This window comes from Streptopelia decaocto (genome assembly GCF_964273445.1).
Source record: "Streptopelia decaocto genome assembly, chromosome: 4".
NCBI classification, from domain to species: domain Eukaryota; kingdom Metazoa; phylum Chordata; class Aves; order Columbiformes; family Columbidae; genus Streptopelia; species Streptopelia decaocto.
In genome coordinates this window covers 43,265,008-43,292,148 of record NC_138658.1, presented here as the reverse complement: position 1 = coordinate 43,292,148, position 27,141 = coordinate 43,265,008, and the positions used below count along the sequence as shown (strand labels likewise).

General features: G+C 38.8%; 1 protein-coding gene across 4 annotated transcripts in view; it reads right to left on the bottom strand.

The window, feature by feature from the left end:
* The window catches only part of TENM3 (teneurin transmembrane protein 3), a 319,771-nt gene that overhangs the window by 225,348 nt on the left and 67,282 nt on the right, over nt 1-27,141 (bottom strand). Inside the window, exon 1 of one of the 4 annotated variants that reach the window (XM_082051702.1) lies at nt 10,082-10,112. The exons of the other annotated variants lie outside the window; for them this stretch is intronic. The gene's annotated coding sequence lies outside the window, so the exon portion shown is untranslated. Of the gene's footprint in view, nt 1-10,081; nt 10,113-27,141 lie in introns of those variants that run through there. 4 annotated transcript variants of the gene reach the window in all.

Genomic DNA, 27,141 nt, shown 5'->3' with positions numbered 1-27,141 from the left:
ATTACGAGCACCATTGGAATGAACAGGAGAGCTGTAAATGACTGATTAATAGCTCGGCTGGCAGGGTCTACTATGTTACAAAAATCTGCCTTCCGTGCTAATAATTTTCTTTAAACAGAGCAATGGTGGTTTTATAAAAGCAGGTACAGTTCCATCCAAAACAAAAGCTAGCTAGGTCAATCCTCTGCCACACAGAGATATTGAATCCATTTATTTACTGTGAGCTACAATTGACTTAGAAAGGAGTTGAGTGCATTTCTTTAGGCTTTTCAGACAGGTAGCCAAAGGGAATATTTATACATTTTTCAACCAACTTAAAATCTGATTGCAGCAATAGGAATATCATGGTACAAAGGTTTATGACTTTTAGGATAGAGTATGTGTAAGATAAGTACTTGATTCTATGAGCTAAAAAATGTATTGCATAGATCTATACCCAGCAGAAAACACACTAGAACACTTCTTGATGCTTGATCATCTCACTTACGAAACTATGACTACTAATATGAGCTACAGTATTTTTAAGTGTCTCAAAACTGTTAGAAATGTATATGAAAATGAAGCAAAGATGAGCTTTTTTCAGGCTGATTTCATTGATAGAGGAGTAATAAATCTAGCAAGAACTGGTACATGCAAGGTAGACACATGCAGTGACTCAGGCTGTGTGCCTTTTTTTTTTTTTTTTTAAAAAAAAGCAATTAAAAACACCACCACCACCAACCTGGAAGCAAAAAGATGATTTGGTTATCCCTAAGCTGGAAGTGAATGTGTTGAATCAAGAGTTAGTAAAGTGGAGACAGCTTCCACCTTTTAAGAAAAGCAGGACACCTGCTCTAGGTCTGTCAGGACCACACTGAAAAGGGTTCTCCCCCACCCCCAACAGGCCCATACAAAAAACACCAGGGAGAGAAAAAGGACAAAGAGATCCAGAACTAAGCAGGATGGTAGTGTGAAAAACATTCTAAACCAGACATATTAGATGAATTTGTCATTAAATTTGCACTGTTAAGCTGGAAAGTTTTAATGGTTTCTGTCAAACACAAATTAGTTTAGAACCGACAGGTGTGTCCCTGCAAGGGCCTTTGTTTTACTCTTTCCTCTTATCCCTACTATAAGCCTGAGGCTCAACCCTTATATCTGTACTAACTCAATAGAACCAGTTTAGTACAAGCTTGAAACAAAACACTGGCACACAATCATCAATAACTTGTAACTGATAGTGCTTTTCTTGCCTTCATTTCAGGCTCTGACAACTAGTGGTCTCCCAGGTAACACCCACCCAATTCATGGAAGGGTATGGACCAGGGACTGCTCCCAGGAGGACCTATGAATGAGGTCCCCAGGCTGTTGGTGAAGGACATGTGCACATCAGTGATGCTCATGCCATGACATTCAGAAAACAGACCTTTGTTTGTTCCCTGTGTTATCCTAGACAAAGCCTATGCATCTGTCTCTCTTCCTCTAAAATCTATTTTACTCTGTACAGCAAAAGACACCTGGCTGGTCTCTTCTCCCCCTTTTCATTGCCCTCTTCCACCACATCACAGGATTTGGGAAATCTGAGAAAGGAGGGAACGCCCCATGGCCGCAGCTGCTGGCCAGCAGCACACCACCCCACAGCTGCCAGCAGTTCTCAGCAAGCAGACAGAACCAATTCTCAAGCATTACTGCTTTGCCAGGCCCCTGGATTTATCAACATCCATGGCCTCTTACCTACTCAATTCTATGACATTTTTTAACAGTTTCTGGCAGCAATCAGGTATAATGTTGAAGAGTCACCGTGTTACAGCCACAAACACAAGTGGAACATCAGCCAGCTGGGTGTAGTAGGGGACTCGTTCCCTTGGCTAAAACGCAAACCCACATGCATGTGTGCATATGCTGTTTCAGATTAAGACAGCTCAGTCTACAAATTACATTAATAAAGGTTATAATTTCTGTACAGACACACCCAATAAACCTACTTCCATGGAACTATGGTAATTTACAGTCTGCTAGAACAGGACCCACTGTACATGTCCATATTTCTTCGTAAAGACCCCCCATGTGGTTTGTCACATACAAGTTTAATACTAACCACATTTGGCACAAGAACACACATGGAAACTCCACCCACATACAAAACTGCGTACAAAAAGACATAAAAATAATCAAAGAATAGACTCTAGCACAAGCTCTGCTCTATGCTGCAGACAAACCAAACACTAAGGAAGAAAATTTGTTACCTGTTATTTTATGGGGTACAGTTGCAGTACAGGAAACAAAAGCAGACAATATACAAGGGAGATGAAGAATGCTCAGCTGTGCCCAGTTTCACCAAGATCACTGCAAGCAAAACCAATTACCTCAAAGGCAAACCCATAACTTTGTCTGATGTAGGTTTTCATTTTTATTCTTTTTTTCACCTCATGTAACTGGTTCTGCTGCCACGGCTCTGATCAGCAGTAAATTAGGATTAGGTAGAAAGGACTATGATGAGGGGGCAATGTAAAAGCTGGAGGGCAGGAATGAGAAAAGAGAATTGATAAATAATACACAGGTCTCTTCTGTGAAAAGCAAGCAGAGCTGCTGAGGAATACTGGAAATACTACTCAGATTCCACTCAGAAAAAAAATCAACTGGGGAGAAAGGTTTACATCCAGAGAGGAACCGTCTGTCTGAAAAGTCTGTTTGAGATTCCTTGACCTCAGGGGAAAAAGAGAGTGGTAAATAGTGGAATCTGGCACAAATGAGGAGTAGCAGGGCTTGCAGAATTAAACTATTTGAAATACTCTGAAGATGCTTATTTAATGTACTGAACCTTACTGTATGTTTTAGAGAAAGGACAGCTGTTAAAATGAAACTCTCCTGGCAATGAAATGTGTGCCTGGCTCCATAAACCAAAATGGTCAATGGAGAGGCAAAAGAAAAGGAAGACAGAGAGGAAAATAAAAATTCTTTGAGGTACTTCTAGGCTATGAAAAAGTCTCAAATATTGACAGTACTTTCAGCACACTTGTCAAGGAACAGTGAGATCCTCTTCAGCACAAGATCCATCAGCTCACTGCTTGTCTCTTGGTTGATGGGAGAGATCTTAAGATTCAGTATCATTACAAGACAACGGACAGGTGTATCTGTGCGGTGACTCTCCTAGAGTTATCTGATGGAAAAGCGAGTATGACAGAGGGAAAAGGCAGAATTGCATTTTCAAACTCCGGCTCTATGTGTCTGCCTTCAAAAGGCTTTGTCTTCCGGATAGGCACATGGACACACAGCTAATCCTCCTGCTTTATGGCAGGACATGAGTGGAAGTACCAGAGGAGTGCTGAGGAGGAAGGAAGAATAATTAAACAGAAAGAAAATTCTTTATACTGCAAAGGGGAAAGACACTTCCATCATGCAGGCAAGTAGATCAACAGGGCAAGTCTGTAAAGAAGAAGGGGAACTCAGCATGAGTGAAAAGGGAGATTCTCCATCTGGATGACACTTCATGCTGAATACACTCTCATTCCACCACCCAGAGCTAAAGACTACAGCTGGCAGCTGGAAACTTTAAAATCCTAATGACTGAAGTAAAAGGTCTCAGAAAAGTACTCCATGCCCAGGGGTAATGTGCTTTCTTACTACTATGAAAGTTGTGAGGAGACAACAACTAGGAGACACTTTCCAGCTCTGAAGACAGAGGTGATGACAGGAAGAACAACCCTTCTCTCTTCTTGGGAGATCACCTACGTGTTGAACAGTAAGAGACCATCGGTTGTAAAGTGGAAGTGAAATACATCTACCTTCAAAATAGCAGCATGTAAACAAAACCTGGGGGGGGGGGGGGGGGGGGGAAGCTATAAAAGCCACGCTCCACACTATGCCATAAAAAGGTAATATTTGTTCTTTCAAAAAATAAGACTTACACCAATTGTGCTGAGATATTTTCCATAACCTGCAGGATGTTATCACTACAAAATGTGTCTTGAAATGCACCTGATATTTTTTCTGATCCTTAATTTCATTTTATTGCATCTAGATATACCATCTCAGACTACATGGTCTTTAAAAATCATGCAGATGGCTCTTCTATCAGTGCAGATCAGTCATGTGACTATGCTATATATTTTTTTTCCTTTCTTTTCATCTTTTCTTATAAATCATTCCCTCTAGTCTCTAACAATTTTTAATGCTCTGCTGTGAGTTTCAGCCAATTAACCTATATTTTAAGGTGCTCAGATTTGGATCCAGTTTTCCCAATATCATCTTCCCTTGTATTTTGTACATTTACTTCAAAACTCCCATAATAATTATGTCAATGACTGTCAGACAGCTCCATAAAAAGTACAACTAGCTCCGAGGTCTTTTCAAAGCCAGAAATTTAAAATGACACTGTTTGTTCCAAATCACCAGCGAAACCATTTTTGAATGAGAAAAGACAGTTAAAAAGGAGGGAAGGGAAGATGGACGTTTGAGAGTACTTTGATTAAATACTCAAATGCAACAGCCAAAATTTTGCTTTTGTAAGCTTTTAAGGCATCAGTATTGACTGCCATTACAAAGCATAAGTGACACAGGAATTTGAGCATTAGTTATATGTTTTCTAAACTATTTGTTTCCAGCATAGCCACAGGCCTCCCATGGTTTGAGTATCTTTATAAAAACATAGACATGTTAAAACAAATAGTGTCCCTGCTGCTGAGCCTGGAAATCGGCTCGCCTGTCCTTATAGTAACTTAAAAAACAGTTTAAAAAGTAGTAGGACAAAAGCTTGCATGAATAGAAAACAATTATTATCTTTAACAGATCCTTAAAAGCAGGCATATAATAGTCAACATTAAGGTCACCTTAATATTCAACTTAGAGAAATTTCTGTATCTCCCAAGCCAAAGGATAAACTCTTAAGTACTAGAATTTGCCATTATTACAAAAGTTCATTTCAATGTTCAGCCTTTAACTCGTTATCTGTAATTAAGAAAAATCAGATTTCAAAGCAACAAGAGGAGACTGTGATAAAGCTATATGAAGTACTCTCTGGCAGGGATAAAGCCAGCAGAGAGGTGGCTGTCATAAAATAGCCAAATGGCTTTTTCCACCTCCATCAAGGTCACTTTACTGATGATGTGCTCAATAAGATGATAATGCATTTAACCACTTTCCTTGCATCTGACTTCGACCTTATTGCAAATCCAAACGGCCTTGTTTAACTACCCTGGCCTTTCAACATTTCCCTGAACAAAGATAATTAAGGAGATATACTGCCCCCTACTATCACAGGAATTGAAAGACAAATAAACTTTTAAGAGCACAGCCAGGTGTCTATTGCATTAATGTACAATGTTTAAGCAGGGGGTAAAATGAAATAATGGTTAAATAATTATAAAAGGTTAACAAAGTTAACATTGTTACATAAGGCAATTCTGTTTTATTTAAAAGAAAGAGCATAAAAGGCTTTCTAGACTACTTTTTACAACTCCCTCGACAACAGTCTTTTCTTTAACGCAGCTTCTGACTAAGAGGAAAAATGTTCTGCAAAAATTAACAAGTCTGAAATTTCTTCAGATTTGGAACTGCTTATATTTCATACATGGATACAATTATGTTTTATGAAAAAGCAGGTCTATATAATTAAAGTAGGAGCTGCTCTAATAGAAGCATTTCCGTTCTCTTTTTTCCTTTGTGTGTGGTCAGCAACTATACCAGAGATGCAAATTGAAGGAGTTTAAAAATTAGTTTGGCATTTATGACAATTTGGAAGCTTCAGGTAATGCTTCCTTGTGATCTATACAATGATGAAAAATGACCAAATAATACCATTCTATAATAGCAGTTTCTTTCTTCTTTAATTTTAATTCATATATATTCTTGCATCTTGAAGCATTCCCCAGGACAATAACTCTTCTTCATATAAAGAAAAATAAAACTCCTCACATCAATAGCACTTGGACTAGTAACAACTGAAACAGGATTAAAAAAAAATTTAAAAGCAGGCAAAGCACTTGTCTGTCCTTTTTGTAGTTGCATTCAAGAGATCTTATTTTAGATTATTTTTTTTCTTCTAAATCTGTTTTTCTTTTACGCATCTTAGAAATACTGTTGTATAGGTCTGAATCCTCTACAAGAGACAGAATGAGGCAGAACAGCAAGTTGTATCGGAAAGATAAAACCATGTAACTCACTGTTGACGTGATACTACAGATATGTGAGCTTACTGCTACTGCAAAAATTGCTGTTCCTTTGCCACAGAAAATACAATAAGCAGAAAACCTGTTAGACATGTTTAATCAGAGTTTTACCATAATGCAGAACTTCAGAAATTACAACAATATCTGCCTTTTCCATTTTGTCAGTCCACCGTTACTCCAAGTTGTAGAGGTAGTTTGTCCAAATCTCACAGTGTTCAGCTACTTGGTTAAATCTTTTGCTGGAACACTCTTTAATCTAGACTCGACTCCTGAATTCTGAATATATCAGAATTCTGAATAGATCAGAATTCAGACCTCTTGTAAAGATACCTTCTACTACCCAATAAAAAAAATCAGTGCTTCTATCATCACTGATTACCTCATCAAATGCCTGAAATCTGCAATGATTCATATGCTATTGCTATGCAAAACTCTTTCTGCTGTATGTAACAAGTCATAAACAAGCTTTTCACTCTAAGGTAGGTCTCAAAATCATAACCTGTGTAGATCCCACTTGAATGACATACTGTCTCCAGATATGAGAACTCTATCACTTTCTTACATTTGCTTCATAAACCCTCTACTTGGTGGTTTACACAAAACATTTCCATTTCAAGTTTGGATAAATGGTGGCCCTAGCCAGTCCCAAAAGAAGACTATGCAACTTCTTGTCACCCCCCAGTGAATTTTGAAGTTTTCCTGTATAATTGCACTTCCAATTATTTCAGTCATAGGCAAAGAAGGTGAATTATTATTTTCTACTCATTCAGAATATTCCAGCCACCTACCTGTTCTGATCAGAGTTTATCATGGGTGAAGCTTTTTGAAGGAATACAAGTGCCATTTTTGCCATTTGTCCCTAACATTTAAAAACATCATCTTACTTTAGTTAGAAAACTACAGAAGCATTTTATTTTTACAGTTGCTTTATTTTATCGCAATTCCTTATTTTGTTTAAAATTTTCAAATGTTCAAACGTAAAAGATGTATATATCTTCAAACTATTACCGAGGTCACCAGCTCACAGCATCATCTCTCTATACATCACTGAGCATATAGAAGCTCTCTTGCTATTCTGAAATGCATAAATCTCTTGAGAAAGTCTTTCAAGCCCACACAGAATGAAGCCTATAGCTGTATTTAGAATGAAATAACCAGCAATAAAATCTTTGTAGACATACAGAAAAGACAGGAAAGCTAAAGTCTCTTCTCATTTGGAAAACAATACAGCACTGATTATTTTCTGATACCACTGCTCGAATGCCTACATTGTACAAAGTATATGTATTGTGAACTTTTATTTTTCCTTGTTTAGTTCAACAAGTGAATTGGGATACAAAACAAGTTACAGAAATAAAAGTTGTAAAGTCTGATCTCATAATTGCTTATCAGATCACTTCAGTATTTTGATATACCACATTAAATCTTCATAAATACACATTAGAAATGCAAGAATACAGCTCAAGACAAATTCTTTAAGTTGGGTTGGTTTACATGATACACTGATGGGTGTTAGCAGCATTCTTATTGTGGACTTTTAAAATGAACCTGTACATGACATTTCACATTATGCTATAGCATCAATTATAATTTTTTTAGACAGCTACCATGTCAGCTGCTTTTCTTCAAAAGGTAAAAAAAAAAAGTATCCCATACTGCATGAAATGTACTACCTGACCTGTTCTCAATTCTATTGCTAAAAGGTTAGAAAGTAAAAATGACAAATAAGCCAAAACCACCTAGCCATTAAAAGTTTTTGTAAAGGTTCTGCTGTTGTAAGTTTGTTGCTAAATTGTAACATAGTCTTTTTATAACAGCTTGAAAGAAAAAAAGCAAACAAACACAAACTATACTGTGAAACATATGAAGCCATTCTCCACATCGAGTTGCAGAGCATGAATCAAGAAATTTTGTAACATGTCATTTGTAGTTACTGAGCTGCTTGACACTTTTGAGCCCAAATCTGATGGATGAAAAAAAAAAAAAGTAAACTAGATTTTCTGTCCTGAATTGAACACTTTCCCCTTCCCAGGTCTTACTCAAATACTTTCATCTGAACTTACTGAGCACATATTAAAGACTTATCTTTTGAATGAAAAGAGAGAAAAGCGAACTACATCAGCTACATGCACATCACCAGAAAGTTCAGGGAAATAAGCCTGGCCTATTTAGTACCATTATGCAAATATCCAAACTCTTATCTTAATGATAGTCTGTATTTAACATCAGGCAATCAGATCCTTGTATCTATTAAGCAATTAATACACTTTCTAATGTATAGGGGACTCTTGCCATTTTCAATAACTTTTTTCACACGTTTTTAGTTAATTTATTCGTTGATTAGAGAGTTTAGAAGAGAAGGTGCTTCCCTTCCTCTTCCTCCATTGTTCTCTACCTTCAAAGCTGGGAACAGATCAAGAGCAGCCCACTCTTTGTCTGACGGCCTGGTAGTTCATACCCTAAGTTTCTCTCCCCATCGCTGACATATCAGAAGGCAAGGTTTCTGAAAGCTTTCCATAGAAACGGCCAGAAAACAGGCACAAAGTTAACAAAGGGGAGCTAGCACCACTAAGTATTAGGTTTGTTTACTCGAGCAGATCAGTATACCTCCAAATCTTCAAACTTCAGATTTTTTTGTTTAATAAACCAGTTAAAAAGGAGGTAAATGGGCTAAGGTGAACATCAGCTAATATGGTTTAAAACAAAACAACTCTACAGACAGATGTGTAGTTCAAATTCAGATTCACTTGAATTAACAGGAAAACTAAAACGTAGTAGGCACAAAAGCTGCAATAGTATGTTCATGCACTGTAATACAGACATTATAATTTTAAGTAAATTTAATTGCTGACATACCTTTCTCAGTTTTTGTTTTTGTCCCCACAACCCTTCCTTAAAGTCTACTCTAGCAATTAGCAAACAGAGATCTCTGGATGGCTCACTGAAACATTTAAAGATGGGGAACAAAAGGATTATTTTAAAAATGAAAACCTCGGCTTGTACAACTCCAGACGTGAATCTGCTTTCAATTACTAAAAGTATTTCCACTTCAGTGAAAAAGGATCAAATCTTCAACCACACCATCTTTAGGCGATGAATTTGATTATATTAAGCTTTATGAATACAGAATGACTTTGTGATACAGCTGTATATTCTATATGTATCATTTATTAGGTATACAAAAAGGGAGCTAGCACTTTAAATGAGAAGCAGACAGAAATGTGGCTGCTCATAGCAGCACTGTACTTCATACCACAGCTCTGCTCTAGGTTTTTTTTATTTCCAGGTGCCCACGTAAATGTCACAGATTACACTAAGCTTTAAATGAAGGATTTTACAACCCTTTAGAAATGAACCTAGGTTGATTTTTTTTCCTACTTTTATTTGCATAACTTCTACTGCTGTAAAGTTACATTTTTCTTTCTAGACTTTTGAACTGGCACAGTCTCTTCCACATTCCCCGCACCCCCCAAATACAGCAGGTATCGTAGCCTCTAGGAGGAATAACAATTAGAAATTGTTACTTTTCCCATTATACAAGCATAGCAGAGTTAGGCGAGGGAGCTCAAAGGCTTACACTCCGCAGCGAGATGCATCACCTCAAATGCAAATTATGCAAAAACTTCGCATTTCTTACATCTCCGATTTCTCACACCGATCCTACCGCATCCCAGCCACAAACCCCGGGTCGGGCTCTTTTAGCAGCAAGGCGCGGAGCAGGAGAAAAGCAGTTACCTCTCGGCTTAGCAATACTACAAACACAGAACTCGCAGTCCGCGGCCACCCGGCGGCTCCTCGCAGGGCTGCCCGAGCTGCGGAATGAGCCAGCGCCGCCCCCGCCCCGCGCCGCGGGAGCTGCAGCGCCACCTCCCCCGCCCGCCCCGGCCCCTCGCAGCCGTCCCCCCGGCCCGGCCCGGCCCCGCCCCGCGCCCCACCTCAGCGTTCCGTTCCGTGCCGCTCCGCGCCGCCGCCCGACCCCGTCTGTGGCGGCCCGCCCGGCGGAGCCCCGCTCGCCCCCGGCCCCGCGCAGCCGGCCGCCGCGATAGGCTGAGGCGGCGGTGTTTACTCCCCGGCGAGGAGCGGGGGCCGGGCCTGGCACCGCGTAACCCTTTCGGGGCCGCGGCGCCGACGCCGCGGGCGGCCGGTTCGCCGCGTAAACGGCCCTGAGCGCTTACAGCTGGAGGTCGGGATCTCCGGGAACAGACAAAAGGATCCTTCCCGAAGAGAGCGGAGAGCGAAGCCGCCCCTGCAGCGCTGTTCGTAGGGCTCGGCTAAGGCTCGTTACACGGCTTAGGGGCAGGCGAGGGGACGCGGCCGCTTCGGGGCCGTGCGGCTTGCAGGGATTTACCGCAAAGCCGCGATTTTCCGTGACAAAAAATAAAACTTTACCTGCAGCACTCCCTCCCACGCAAATTGTCACCAAAGTCGGTCAGGCACTTAGGGAAAGGAGGTTAGATCCGTGTCTACAGACGGCAGATTCACGTTGGGAGATGCCTGCCGAAATTTCTAGCGGCAAAGCCGAGAGCCAGGTGTTCCCCTCTCCAAACCAGGGCCTGGCCCAATGCACAGGTGCTGGTGCTCAGGTGTTGCAAGCGGCCGTCTCATCACACACCATCTGTGCGTTAACTGAAACAGAAACACCTCCCGCTCCATTTACCACCTTAGGAGACAGATTTTATTCACATGTGTAAGGTCATGAATATAACCAACTCAGCCTACTTCAAAATACTTGATAATCTATAATCAAGTCTGCTCCTAAGGTGCCTTTGGAATTGCAGCCCAGTCTGACTGGACACAGAATCATGTGCATTGTCTTATGCATCACAGCTGTCAGATAAAGCTATCAAATCACGAAATAAAATACAGCATTCACATTACTCACCATTAATTTCTGAAATATTGTAGTGAGCCAGAACAACTAGATGCCTACAAAACATGCAGATATAAATGTACTCATTCAAAATAGAAAATTGCATTTTCAGCTAGTAATCAAACTTAAGTTAATGCCTCTAGTAAAAGAATCAGATTTTTATTCTTTTTTTATTACCCCCTCGTGGGAATCATAACCCCAACTCTACTTCCAGGGAAGAGAACACCATTCCAGAATATCTTTCAACACTGTTACGTAGAAGGCTGCAACAAAATCACATATTTTAGATGTATTATTCTTAAGAAATTGAATAATATTCAACAAGCTCAAACAATTAGTGCCCACTTGCAGTTTCCTAGAGAAACAAAGACCATACAGACTGAAATAGCAGAATTCTGTGAAATGGGGGAAAATAATGAGCTAAGTAACCAGGTCCTGATGAGGGCACTCTTGGCTGGCAATGGGGAAAAATACTGAAAAAATCGCAAAGCAATAGCACTAATACTACATCTTGAACTGAAGCTCTTTGAGTTAAATATGCAATGCACTATGTGTGCTTTGACTTAGCACAAGGGAGAAACTTTAATACACTCACCACTGAATTATACTTCACTCCAGCTTTGGTGGGGAGGTTAGCAGAAAATTGGAAACTTTGCAGTTCAAATTCTGGACAGGCTCACATCTGTGATAGCTGCAAGACCAGCCAAGAAGAGAGGTATGAGATGAAATCATGAACTCATATAGTCAGTGAAGGAAGCCAGTCTCTAGCAATGCCACAGTAACGCTCATATTCTCTGTCTTCCAAAAGGTCCAGTTGTAATAAATGGGGTATTAGATCATGCAAATGCTATTTTCCAAACTGCTTGAATGGAGTACTTATGGATAAGGACTTTCTGCCACTGAAAAAAATCTACTTAAGTAGGTGATTAATTCAGGCATATATCCTTACAGATCTTGAAAGAAAGAGGGATGGGAACTGGATGCTTAGAGTTAGCGCATGCAGCACACTTTTGAGAATTCCTGCTCTCAGAGAGCACCTGTAATTGCAGCCGTCTGCAGGAGACTGCCATGGACTTGTGCAGGAAGCTGGGTCCTCCGAGAGCTAGATGCTATGGAAGGCAAGAGGTCTTTAGACAATCTCTCTTTCCAAAAGAAAGCTACCTTGTCATTATCCACCTATATGGTCTGTACCATTTTTCTACAAATGCATACCACTGTACATTCACTGTCTGAGGATTGCAGCCTATCAAATAAGTGAGATTCTGCCTCTGCAAGTGATGCCAGTGCTGACCTTCCTATACCTGGCTGTGCCTGATCTCTCCATCCAGGAACAGACCTGCATGTCACTGCAGTGGAGCCTCTTCTCTCCATTTTCAACCAGCTGCAATGGAATTTTCCTTGGCTTTGATGCCTCCTGTTCTGTGATTCCACTGTCGCATTAATGCCAGCACAAATGATTTATGAAATCTATAAGGTGCACCACTACAGACATCTAAAACACAGATGTTTGCTTAGGAAAATATTTATATGGAGTAGACAAACAGGGGTGAAGCAAACTCCAGCACAGATACCGCACTTTTTGCCAACATTGCCTGTGCCCAAACAAAACCTTGAGGGTAGGTGGGGAGCAAGAATAGCATATATGTTTCATTTATAGGACAAGAGAGAGAAGCACCTTTTTTTTTTTCTTTTTTTTTTTTTTTTTAATAATTTGGTCAGAAGGATTATTACAGTAAATCATGCAGAGCATTAACCATTGAATTTGAACCCATTTTTAGTCTTTATTAATAGCTCATTATAGTCCTTTTTCTTAATGTGGAATAAATTAGAGCTGTGTTAATCCATGCAGCTATCTGCAGGTACATTTATCACTATGGTAGCCACTTTTACTCTCCTTACTGGAAGCTGCATTTCACAGGCAACAGAGAGTCACACCCTGCTGAACTCAAGTCACAGTGACCTTTTCAGGTCACCGACAGGGTCACCTGAAAACTTACCTTTTTTTTAAAGGACTGAAAGGTACAGCACTTGGCCTTGACAGATGTGAAGGAATGTATCTTTCCCTCACTCTGTCATATTGCCACAATCTAGATCAGTGAAAACAACTAATCTGGGGCCTTGCTGGTATAAAAAGGCAAGGAACTGCTAACGGGATGTTCTTTGTGGGAACTCAAAGCTCTTGGAACTGATTCCCATTCCCTGATCCAGAAGAGCTCAAATTTTATGGCCTTCATAGCATGTTGCATAGTTCATATTTTTTCCAGAGCGTATGAAAACAGGAGAATTGTGAATGTGGTTAGTTTCTGGAGGCAGAGTTTTGTTTCAGCTTTCAAACTGGCTGGTTTGCATTTGGTTGAGGAGGGAGGGCTATTGCAGCTTAGTCACACTGATTAACTTTTATATTTGCATTTGAATTTGTGTTGCATTTTCAGGATTCTAAAGGTGGTAACAAACAGTTGTACTCACTCTCTGTTAAAGAGAAGTATTATCATGCAGAACCAACTTATTGGTAATTCCATTACTTCAAGCTGATGCCTGGAAAAGACTTAAAGAGCTTACCCTGGAGGTGACTCTGGGCAGCCGTTAGGCAAGAGAGTCCCAGGTACCAGTAGCCGTGCTCCACATGTAAAGATTCAGTCCTTACTATTATTTTATCTGAGCGCTGTCATGCCAAATTAGAAAACTTTATCATGCCCATTTCTAATCTGGCAAATGGAGACACAAAGCTGACTCATCAATACCACAAAAGTAGTAGCATGGGAGACAGAAAACATGATGTCTAGGATAGTCTTCCACGGTCTATCCTAATTGCTGAACCTTTCTTCTTCTCATCATTGAGATAACAAGTTCAGCTATTTATCAACATTAATGATGACTAGTGACTTTTATTAAAAGGGGACAAACACCTTTTTAGCCAAATACTAATTCACCTAGTAGCCTAAGTGCCTTGTTAAGATACACATCCTGTATCATAAATAGTTAATTAGTGTTACAGCTACTTTTACTGAATTGCTAGGTGTACTTTAAAGAAATACTGTATGTAGATACTGAGTATCTACCTAGAAGCCAAAATTGCACAGCATCACAGTGCATCACTTCGGAGCCTGTTTTTTACGACCCTGCAAAAAAGCAGGTTATTAACCTATGAAATTTAAACAGTGCCTAAGAGAAATATTTTTGTCAGGAAAGGTATAATTTATAGCAGCAATGTCCATTCTCATGTCTGTTTTACAAAACATATTTAATCAAGTGAAATATTTATAGTTTAGCTTTCCAGTTCCTGCTGGAATTGTATTAAAAAAGGCAAATTCTTGTCTAGAAATAAAAGCCTTAAGAATACTATCTGATATCAACAGGATTAGTAGTATGTGTTCCCATGAGAAAGCACATGTGCCCAAATATATTCACATGTCCAATATCTTATAGCTCTGAAGCATTTAAATAGTACACTACACTGACTAGATTTTTTGTCACAAGATCGAGAAGAGCCATTTTTTCATGCAGTAATGATGCTGATTTAAATGAGAACAGACTAAGACCATCATGAACTCACAGATCCAGTGTTCAAATCTGAAAACAATAAACTTTTGTTCCCTTTTCATTCACATAAAACCTACTCTATTTTTTATAACACCTTCCAAGAGTGTATTAACAATTTTGCAGTTTCAGATCGGCATTTCACTAAAAACACAAGTGGAAATTGTAAGCAAGTAGATGAAACGGGGGTAGGAGAAGAGTTAAAGGAAAAACACAGTCCTTTCAAAAAATGATTGAATTATGACACTTTTGACACTTTTCTTGAACGTAAGTGGATAATACGTGTGGGTTTGTTTATTTCCCCCCCTCCCCAAACAGCAACACAAAACCATGTTTGTACGGTGATTTTTGAGTGCTGTAGATGAATGTACTGAAATAATGTTCCTCTGCTCTTTGACAAATATCCCAGTGAACTCGAGGCAGTATCAGGTAAGATAAAAAATGCAAAATATCTTTGCATAACAATACCTAGAATTTTGCTGTTTAACAGTACAATGCCCTGTTTAGAATCATCCTACTCTACAGTAAATTCTGTCGTGAATAAAGGCATGGGAAAATACAAGTTAATTGTTATGATACAAATTGAATATCTTAGTCTCCAGAATTCGAATTATTGAACATTGATCATTATGCTTTTCATTTTACTTATTTAGTTTTAGTTACTTTTTTCACTAATACATTCCTGTGTTTGAATGCAGACAGTACCAGTCAGCCGGCAGAGAAAAAGGGCACATATGCTTTGAATGATTAACGCAGTTCTTGGAAACACAAAGCATACATGCTTTCCTTATCTTATAGTGCAGCTAAGTGATGAGGAAGAAGACATTTTCATTAAAGTTCTGGGGATTAGATGATGTATCAATGAGCCCTTTAAAAGAAATATCCCCCCAAAAAGGTTAGTCCTATTTGTTTCAGAAGAACTGTTATATGAATAACAGTAGTGAGACGAAGCAATAAAAAAGAATACACTTTTTTTCAGGTCATTTAATCTAATTTTAGAGGAAAAGGCAACAGTATTTTAGGAAAAAATTTAAACCCTTCACTGAAGAAAGAAAAATCCAACTATAATCTGAGTCTTAGATCTCTCTTTAAACTGAACTCTCTATGAATTTGAATCCTGATTGTATCTTGCGACACCCAGTTCAGCATTTCATCACACTTCAGGACCCTAAAGAGAAAACACTCAAAGATCCTGAAACATGCAGTGTTGCAGCACCTTCCTCCCTTAATTTTTCATATCGCTTTCCCACTTTTTCAGTAACCTCGTATCAGCAGCTGCTACTCACTGGCTTTCATCTGGAAAAGGCGGCAAAGCAGCGGTTGCTTGCGCAGCTAATGCTCCAAACTGGAGACTGAGCGTCTGATCTCCATAATACGCAGCTTTCAACTGACTAAGTTTTGATTTACATTTAATACTTGGGTCCACAGCTCTAAATCCCTCTGGATTACTGGATTTTTTATTTAATTAAAAATTTGCACTTTTGTCAGAAAGAAAACGAGGAAGATATTTACTGCAAATGAAAGTGACATAAAAAAGTATCTGAAAAGAAAAAGAGGCCAATTTGTTAGGTAAACTCCTGAGATACAGGACACCTCATAACAAACAAGGAATCTGTAGGCTGTTTGAAACAATCCATTCCAAGTAAAATAGTTTTGTATAGAGGTCTGACAAAGAGAATTGGCTTTCGTGAAAAAAAAAATACCCTATTGTGAATCTCTTAGAATTGGTAAAGACCACCAGCAGAGCAATCCTATCAGTAGAAGAGAACAAACTCTAGGAAAAAACACTCTATTCTTCTTAATAATGAAGCTGGAATCTCATACCTCAAGAATAGTTTAACTTGTATTATGATCATCTTAAAAAAAAAAAAAAGGTTCAAGGCACTTCTCCTAAATTACATCTTTGAAAAGATATTGTAAAGACAGAGGCACACTCTCACAAAAAATCAATATCCGTGTGATTCCCACAAAAATATTTCACATATTTCTTGGAATAAGCATTATACTGACAGAAACTATGTGGCCGGGACTCTGGGTTCAGCTGCTGCTGTCCTTCATCTTCTATTTTGTCTTTTTATTGTAGGTGGCTGAAAACTCACTGCATCATTTTGGTCACAAATTTCTTTTTTTTCCTCAGTAGAAAGAAACCTTTTCTCCTAATTACAGCTTCTCCTCCTGCCCTTTGTGTCATAATTACTTGGAGAAAAAAAAATCAAACCAAAACAAACCAACAAACAAAAAAACCCCAACCACCAGAGCAAATTTTCTTTTTACACAGTTGCTGCTTTGGCAAGATCAGAAAAAAGTGTCATCCTTTGGGTAAGTCTGTCAAACAGATTTCTAACATACAGTTTGAGGCTGTTCATCTAAAAGTACTATATCTGTGCTTGTGTATGCTTATATGACATTTATTGCCTTGGAAAGGTGGCATAAAAATTATTTCACACTACTATGACAGCTGGTGTGAGCCACATCCCTGCAAATGGTCTATATACAAAATGGTTATAAAAATCATATGTTTAAAATAAAACAAATGCATTCCAAAATATTAACTTGGGTTTAGCTAAAAAAAAAAGCATTGCAGGCTGCTGTCAAGTAGACACTTTAGCACCTTTTCCAGGAAAAAAAAAAAAAAAAAGATATTTTCATAAACCATAAGAATAGGGTTTATATACACTTTATGTACACTCAGGACTGCCTACACAAACAAACTTTCCCATGGTACACATTCAGGAAGATGATGAATGCCTGACAATAGGTGTGTTGTTAGACACAAGACTAAGTGTTGTAGTACATCTAGAATTGCATTTATGGAACACCTTGAAGTGATTTATTAGATATTAATTTTCCTAGAGAGCAGGTGAACATTTTCCACATTAAACCCAAAAAACAATATTTGCCAATGTGCCGAACGGCTAGTGAAATAATTTTACTCTATATCAGTAGATGTGGCATATTCAGAAACAGGGTGTAGACACTATCAATAATTTAAAGTTACCATTTACTTAAGAGGGAAGGAATGAGAAGAAAATATTTCTTCCTTCATTTTATCCATACTTCAGGACTTTTCGACAAGCTCACTACATTTTAGCGGGCCAATTTACCTGGTGCTCACATGCAGAGCCATAAGTCTGCAGTGCAGGTCTTAAAACCACCACGTGGGCTTGACTTAGTGCAAGCAAGGCTAACCATCACCCAGGATTCCACAACACAGTATATTATGTAGAAGTTATTACATGCAATAGTCCCTAAAGTCTTTCTTCCCACTGCCACCTGCCCATACTCTATTTATCTGCTTGGCACATCACTGCATACATGTCAGACCACCATGGATCCACGTGTGTAAACGGCTTCAGAAATCACGGAGTTCGGCTCCGTCGTTCAGTGGCTATTTTCACAGCAGCCAACTTATCAGTCTTATTTCTTAATTCCATCATTTAAATTATTTTGCTAACAATGCAGTTGACTAAAGACCTTCACACAAACACTGACAGACTTGCAAGCTCTGGTGTCATCTGCCAAGAGAAGGAACTCAAGAGCCCTTAAAATGTGAGCAAATGGTAGGACGTTCAGCATAAAAAGGATTTCTCAAGGACGATAAAGAAACTAAAGATAGTATGCATACACTGAGGGCACGCCAAAGCTGATGGCATGACACAGGAGTTTTTAGACTGCTGATGAATCAGAACAAGTCACAGGAAAGGGTTTTTCCACCCCCTCTTCTTCCCACCCACCATGTGCTTGCACTTTAAGAACAAAGTATGCAAAGTGACAGCCTAAACAAAAACCTACATGAAAGAGTGGAGCCACATTTAGGATTGAAAATGCCAGGATCAGTTCCGAGGCCAAAAATCTATGATGGTCAGAGCCAAGGCTGCTGGAGAAGGATTCAAAGTCAAGAAATTGTTCATTAAAAATGCAGGTTTCTTGCAAATATCCTGAAGACAATCACATTAGTAATCTTGTTAAAAAAGTACAGAGAAATAGGTAAATTTTCATATTTATTTCATATATTCACAGAAATACCAGTGTCTCAGAGAGTTCACTCTGGTTTTTACAGCAGTGTTTCCTGAAGTATTTCCCCCCACACACAAATCCTTGCCTTGTCAGCCCTTTCTCAAGAATTGGAAAGTTCCCATACTTTGGGATTACTGTTCCCTCCTTCCCATTTGCTGGGGATGCTTATGCTTCATTAGAGTTGAAATATTCATCACACTGCATTTGCTCAGTACTTGGTTGAAGTGGGGTCAAAATAGTAGGAAAGTATGAAAAACAGCTTGTTCTTAAAATTGCATGGAAAATGTATGCAAAAAATATTAATTTTATTACAAGAAAGATCTCTATTTCACATTTAATATCTCAATCCACTTTTGGCAAACAAGTTATTCTCACATCTCCGTGTCTGCCACCCAGAGACCCAAATGCTTTTTTCTACGACAAGGATGACATATGCATACAAAACTCAGTCATCTATCTGGGCAAAGGCAGTGATGGTTGGAAGATAAACTTCAGGAATTGCTGCCATCAGTTCATCCCTCCCTTTCCGTTTCTCTCCTCCCCACCTTCAACTGTCCTTTCTCATCTTGTCCACATACCTTTGTGATAACTTTGAGTGGGGGAGACAGAAAGTCTCCAGGAGAGCTCTGTCCTGAAGGGCAGAGTACTGTTACTGGCTTTGATTTTGAGACAAGCCCTCAAACGTGGTACACCCAAATCCTAGATTGTAGGCATTTGAAATCCCTTTTTCTTCTCATGTGGCTTCGCAGAAGTTCTTCTGACGTTTCCCAGGAGTCAGTGCTTCCTGCCCTGGACCACAGAGAGAGAAAACTACTCCAAGGCCTCAGTGGCTCCTACTGTGATTGCAGGGCAAACATGCAATGGACTTTTATTCCACAGAGAATTCAGCTGGTCGTGGTTCTCAGTTCTCTATATGAAGGAAAGAGATCTGTCACTATCCATGTTACACAGGAGTTTAGCTAGATGCGGAGTGCTAAGACTACATTATTTCAATACCTCATCTAAAACTATCATATTCTAAAGCCTGGCACAAGAATGTATCAGCTGAAGTCCATCAGTATTCTTTGCCTTTTTGATAACACTCATGCTGACATCCTGCACAAGGGTCACATTGCTATTTAGAACTCTCCTGCACCAAAGTAAACAAAACCAGACACTGATAGATTTCCTGAACTACCCTGAGGCAGAAGCAGCTTCACAGAAAAAAAAAAAAAAAGGAAAAAAAAAGTGCCTCAGAGAATTTTGCTCCAGGTTTTCTAAATCTTACCATCTATATTTCATTCTGGAAAATCCTCCAATTAGCAAAGATAATTTTACAATTATAATAGATTTTTTTTTTCCTGAAGTATTCAGAAATTGATAAAGTTGGATTTCCTTCTTTGCTGCAAATTTTTGCATGCTGATTAAACGAGTTAAAAATGTGTCCCACTCCAGATGAACAAGGCGGTACTAATAGTAACACAGTATTTTAAAAGGAAAAAAAAAATCCAAGAGAAAATCTATCATACTAAACAGTGGATGAAAATCTGAAGCATTTAGTGATGAATGTGTAACTCCCCCTAATGGAGGCATATTTGAATTTATCTTAAAAGAAAATGTTGATAACTTAAAATACTAATGCTCAAAATAATAATAATACTGTCATATCACTCTCACCTTTCTGGCTTTTTAAAGAATATTTTCAGCTATGTATCTATGATTTACAGTAAACATTAATCTATTATTAACACATTTTTAAGATTTTCTTAGTGAGTTTTATTACATAAAGGAAAACCTTAAATATATGTGCACTTCAGCATAGTTCTACAGTACACACTCAGTAGCCATTAACATTCACTTAAATCATCTTCTGTCAGTCATTTCAACTTCCGTTTTAGCTAAATGTTTTCCTGTTTCTTAAAAAGTCAGCAAATTGCTGCAAAAATGACAGTGACAGGCCACAGTGCTTTTGGTTGTGTGGTATAAAGAAACACTTCTTATATGCACAGCTGCTGGTAATGAATGCAGCATGTCTGAGGCCTAATCTTGGACTGTTTCCTAAATTTCTGACTGCAGTTTCCTTGGCAAGTTTTCTGGGACCATATTATCTATATGTCCCAGTATTTCAGCCAAACCTTTTCAATTCAAGAATTTGGCACTGTGCACTGGTGGAATGGCTTTCAAAAGTCTGTCCTCCCAGAGTTAACAACGTTTTAGGACTCTTTGCCCAAATTCTCTTCTAACAACTTTTTTTTTTTTTTTAAGGTATCACTTTCTACATAACCACGCTGTAAGATATGGCAGACAGATTAAAGTTTTATATAATAAAATCACTACTACTTGTGAAGGATGCCAGATTGACAGCATCAGAGACTAAAATTACATTTGTCCACAGCCGAGCTCCAATAACAGCAGCAGCAATGCAGTTGTTTTCAGAGCTCTCAAATTTGAGCTACTGCAACTTCTCGGGTAAGTGAATAGCTCTGGACTTTGTTCTGCTGCGACTTCTGATAAACCTGGATGTTGCTATAATTGGTCTGGTGATACTGGAACTAAGTGGTATAAGTAGGACTGTGATTAAGCACTGGATTTTACACTAGTCATACTCCCTGAAGGACGTATTTAATCCATCTCGTCATAGTGGTGAAAGACTCTACATCTTGCAATGCTACCAGAACTAGTCTTTAATCTAAACACATGGGTACACAGATTTTCTCCTTAAAAAGAGAAAACGCAAAAAAAAGCGCAGCAGTCTGGTGTGAAGATACGGGTGTAATCCCAAATTACTTTTCCCAGGTTTTGATTTTGTATTGGAACAGAAATTTTGGAAATTTCGTGCTTAGGAGTTGTTCTCTTTCAGTTTTTTGTTTAAATAGGACCTTATATATTTTCTGTTTTTCTTTGCAGGAAGTAGTTCATAGCAAAATATGCTCTAAAATAGGACCTACCCAGCTGTCAAATTCTACTCTGTAATGCCAACAGAGTGAGATTCAAAACTGTGGATGAACATATGTTTAAAATAATTACATTGTAAGGCAAAGATAGACACGTTCTTATATAGCAAAAAGGACAAAAATAAGCTCATAAGGAAGAAAAAGCATAAATATGTCTACCTGCACCATTAATCATCTTAAAGAAATATTTCTAACATCATGTAAGTACACAGCAAGTAAAAAATGAACTGCTCAGAAGCAAAGATCTGTGTAACAAACCGGGAGATATGGAGAAGATACAGGGGAGATCTAGAACTATAAATTAAATAGGATAAGCTACAATTCACAAAGTGGAGTCTGGCACAGTAACAAGAGAGAAATAAGAGCAACAATTAAGAAAGTACTTAAGAGAGTTAAAACTTCCCCAAATATTTTGCTGCCTGCAGTTTCTGCTCATTTTATTTTTTAAAGGGAGCTAAAACTAAACACCAGTAGCTGTATAGACAAATATATTAATTTTTTACATGCTTAATCTTACCACGGTTTATTTCATGTAATTTAAAATAGTCTCTATCAATAATCTTTTGACACAATAATTCCCCCCACCCCCTCCAAAGAAAACCCAAAACAACAAACAAGCTCTCTGTGCTAATCTATTTAACCAAGAATAAATCTAACATGGTTATGGATGTTGAAACAAGGATTTTCACATCTGTCTGATCTGGACAGTCAAACTGCAGCACCAGCCACGATAGAGACTTCCTTTCCAAGTTCCTTTTCTCCCCTAACGGGAAGTATTACTGAGATTTGTTTTATATGTTTGACAGAGAGCAAATTACATAGATATAGGAGATCCTCTGAAGATTTGTGATCCTTGTGAGAGAGGTTAATGTGAGTCAGGGAACATCGGAGTTTAGGACTTATAAGTAATACAAATGCCGTCAGTCATTGTCTTAAGATGATAGCACAATTTTGTTTGTTGGATTTCCTTGAAAAACAAATCTTTTATATTACTTCTGGGACTGCAGTTCAACTCTAGTACACAACCCTACTGATGTTGTGTTCGTGCTTCAAAATATGTTCAATTATGTAGTTGATTATTTAAAACCACTGCTCACTGTTCAGCACTAGTTGGTACAACAGCAGTTTTGCATTGTGGGAAACATAAGAGAGCAAATGAATAGTTTTTCTCTTTGATTAAAAAAAAGGAACATCTATCCCTCCCCACCCCTCCAAACCCTGCTGCCCAAACCATATAAGTAAAAAAGAAAAAGCATGGAAATACATAATTAAAATGCTAAACATTGCACCAAAACATATATTTCTTTAGTTCAAATAAATACAATCTCATAGCCTATTAATAAATACAATTTCATAGCCTATTTAGGATATATACAAAGACTACATAAATCAGAGGTCTAAGCAACGTATATGATTAACATGCAGAGTGTAGCACTAAACGGAGAGGTTTTGCAATGTCATGTATATGCACTTTTAAAATACTTTCAAGGCAATGATTGTAGAAGAACAGCAAGAATTTGGTCCCTCCAGACCAAGCTGGAGAAAGTATGGTAGAGAGCCACCAGGATGATTTAAATATTGGAGAAGTTGCCACATGAAGAAAGGTTGGAAGAAAGGATTCATGCAGCCTAGGGAAGAGAAGGCTTAGAGGAAGCTAATCGTGGTCTACCATTGCCTAGAAAGTGGTTATAGAGAAGATGGAGGTAGTCTCTTCACAAGGGTGTCTGGTGACAGGACAAGAGGCAACAGCTCCAAGCTGCTGCAGGGGATATTCTGGCTGGATATTAAAAAAAAAACTTTACCATAAGAACAATTAAAAATTGGAATAAATTGCCCAGATAAAAGGTGGGATCTCCCTTGGTGGAAATTATTTCAGTCTCTGCTTGAGACATACAGAGCCCTGGATCATCTAAATCTAAGGCCCTGCTTTCAACAGAAGGTTGGACCCGATGAGCTCCAGGGATCCCTTTCAACCCCAGCTTTATTCTATTCCACCTTCTCAGTTCGCTATGTTTTGTAATTACAGAAGGAAAGGCCTCCTAGCTGAATCACTGCTTCCCCTCCCCAAATTACCATTTGTTCTTAAAGTACCTTGCCAAACAAAATACTGTCCCACACATGCTAAAGAAAAAAAAAAAAGATAAAGAAATAAGAGTTTAGTTATGTTGCTATAAATATATCTACATACTTTCTTTCACATTAATTCTTGTGGTGCTCAAGTGATCCTAGAAATTTAAGTTGTTGTTGTTTTTCTTTTTTAAAATATTTTTCTAAAGATACAATGCGTTAACAATCCTACTGTATTTGTGCCTAGAGTTGCAAAATAAAGGAAAATAATTCTAGTTGTGGACCTGTAGCCTACATGCAGATACACTTACAGAACGTCCTAGGTTCACCTATACCTCTTTCCTTGTGCTTTGCTAAGTTGCCAGTGAAAAGTGGTAATTTCAATGAAGCATATTGACTGTAATTATCTGAATGTTCATCTTATTTCTCTCTCTACATATAATTACATAGATGAGCAACAGTGCAGTTCTTAATGGGTAAACCTACATTTCCTGTAAATAATAAGGGAAGCAGAGGGGAAAAAAGAGCATAAAGAGTGACATATGTAGAGAACTAATGATGAAGTCTGATAACTAATAAAAAAACCTAAGTGAAACATGGTATAAATTAATTCAGGTCTGCTGGTTTACAAGCACGTACAGGTGCAGAGCATTTGAGAAGAATTCTTACTTCACTGCACTCAGAAAGCTCATAGGCAAATGAGTGAAACTGCAAACACTATTGCTAAGTCCCATTTAGCTACAAACAGACACTTAAATACAGAAATATAGATATTTATTCCCAGAGTCCAGGAGTACCCATACATAACCAAGTATAAAGGGAACTCTGCTTGCTTTAAGAGACTGCTGCAATTCCTTTTCTTGCTGAATTACAGAGTTTTCTTTCTTCTGCTGCTATGGGGAAATCTACTTGAAGGGCCCCTCAGTTCCAGAAGGACAGGGAACTGCTAGAGAGGGTCCAGCGTAGGGCAACAAAGATGATTAAGGGAGTGGAGCATCTCCCTTCTGAAGAAAGGCTGAGGGAGCTGGGTCTCTTTAGCTTGGAGGAGACTGAGGGGTGACCTTATTAATGTTTACAAATATATAAAGGGTGAGTGTCACAAGGATGGAGCCAGGCTCTTCTCGCTGGCAAACAATGATAGGACCAAGTGGTAATGGGATCAAGCTGGAACACAAGAGGTTCCACTTAAAACTGAGAAAAAACTTCTTCTCAGTAAGGGTGACAGAGCACTGGAACAGGCTGCCCAGGGAAGTGGTGGAGTCTCCTTCTCTGGAGACATTCAAAACCCACCTGGACATGTTCCTGTGCGACCTCACCTAGGCGTTCCTGCTCCAGCAGGGGGATTGGACTAGATGATCTTTTGAGGTCCCTTCCAATCCCAAACATACTGTGATACTGTGATTTCAGTACTAGCAGAAAAGTCCTCCCACATGAGAAGATGTGCATCATAGGGCTGCATAACCTCACGGCAAGGGCAGAAATACTTCTGTGGGTATAGAGGTTCAGACCTCAGGCAGAGTTAGGTGAATATAGGATCCAGAGAAAAGAGCAACATGATACGGTTCCATTGGACACGCTAAAGCAGTAACTGCCGAGCTCAGAGGGTGAGCTCTCATTTCTCTGTTCTCCTAAATGCTCCATGACAAGATAAGGAGGTTCCAATCTCACCCCAAGTCTTCATGTGATGCCTGGACCAACTGACAGGGCCTTACCAGTGTGAAGTCCTGACACCAATGATATTAGCAGTTGTAGAAGTAATGACTATACATCATGTTAACAGTTTTGCAGAAAATGAAATCTAAAAGAAATAATACTTAATTTCTAAAACATAATAGGGAAGTTATATTTGTAGCAGTGTCTTTATTCATGGATTTGTTACTTATAGACTGGAGAAAAAATTCATCACTAGCTCCATCATATTTTATATTACTAATTTTGAAGTTAACAATTCTGTATTTATTAATTTTGAAATCCAGACTTAAATGGAAGCATTTAATTCTGAAGAACACAGAGCTAGACATTCATTTTTCTAACTATAAAACTATAAAACCTGCCATGGTGTCAAAACTTAGGGAAAAAGCAACGACACTTCCAGGTGAAATGCAGGTAATTATTGTGGCTTGAAAAAAAGTAGCAGAGAATAAATAATTTTTAACATTATTTCTTTAGTAGGACTCTGGAGAGTAAGTGGCTATTATCTTTTAAATACAGGACTTGGTGCACACCGCAGCAAGTTCCACAAACCCACCAGTAAAATTATTTGCACAGAGCTTACTGAAGGACAAGTTTATTTTTAATTTGATACACTATTTGTTCTCAGTTATAAAGGAACATTCTTATTTTAACATAATATTGACCATTAATTTATAAACCTGTGCCTGCAGTTCCAGATACCTGAAAATACAATTACCGACACGTACTCTTTCTTTACTCAAACTTGTGACGAACAATGAAGGAAACAAAGAACCTTTTATCATTCTTACAAACCCCACGGCTGCTTTCAGATGATGCAGCTTTGACTCATAATTCATAAATGTATGTGGGATGACTAACGTACAGTTACCTCACCTTTAAAATGGGTGTTAAACTAGCTGCCTAAGGACAAGGAGGTGGTAATCTTGAAAGCTACAAGCTTAAGCTAAGTATTAAAAGCTTCTTTAATAGGAAGTAAAAAAATGTAGCTTTCAACAAGTCTACATTCTTCACTCCCCCTACTAAAAGAGTCTTTTTTTGATCACCTGAAAGCTACACTATACCAAATGAGATTAGTGAGCCAGACTAGGCTGGAGAGTCACTCTTCCTATGGCTTGAAAATTGTAACCGTTCTCAGAATAAAGAAGCTAACAGAATGAGCTGTTTTTCCTTGGATCTATGCTGACACCGTCAGATTTAACCGAAGCAGATCAACTCCTGCGCATTTCAGTAAACAAAACTTGTGAAGTCCCATAAATTGCTCACACATATGGGGATGTCTGGATAGTTTGACAGCAAGCCCACGCAGCTAGGAGCCTGCATGGACATCAGCAATGCTAAGGAAGCTTGTGGAAACAAAGGTGGTGTTCTGAAATATCTGAATGGTGGTTAAACACAGAAAAGAGAATCAGTGAAGGAAAGAGGCAAGTGACGCTATGGAGCAGGAGTAACATGTCAGACGTAACTGCCCTGCTCCCTCCTGTTTAATGGCTCTTACCTGCCTGATCCAGGTACCAGATCAAAATGGTAAGGTCTACTTCTTCTCTAACTTAAGACCCAGTTTCTGAAGTCTGGGAAAATAAAGGTGGGACAAATAAGTGAACAAACAGTAAATTCCTGTTATACCTTGTGCCTTCTTTGGCAAGGGAGGTCCAATAAGAAGGTACAACCAGCTATGCCTACTACAAGAGGGAGTACAGGGGTCTTTGGGATACTGTCAGGATCCAAACTAAATTTACATTTAGTTTTGGAGAAGAGGAGACTGAGAGGAGACCTCATCACAGTCTGCAGCTTCCTCACAAGGCAGGGAGGAGGGGCCTGTGCTGATCTCTCTGGTGACCAGTGATAGGACCTGAGGCAATGGCAGGAAGATGTGCCA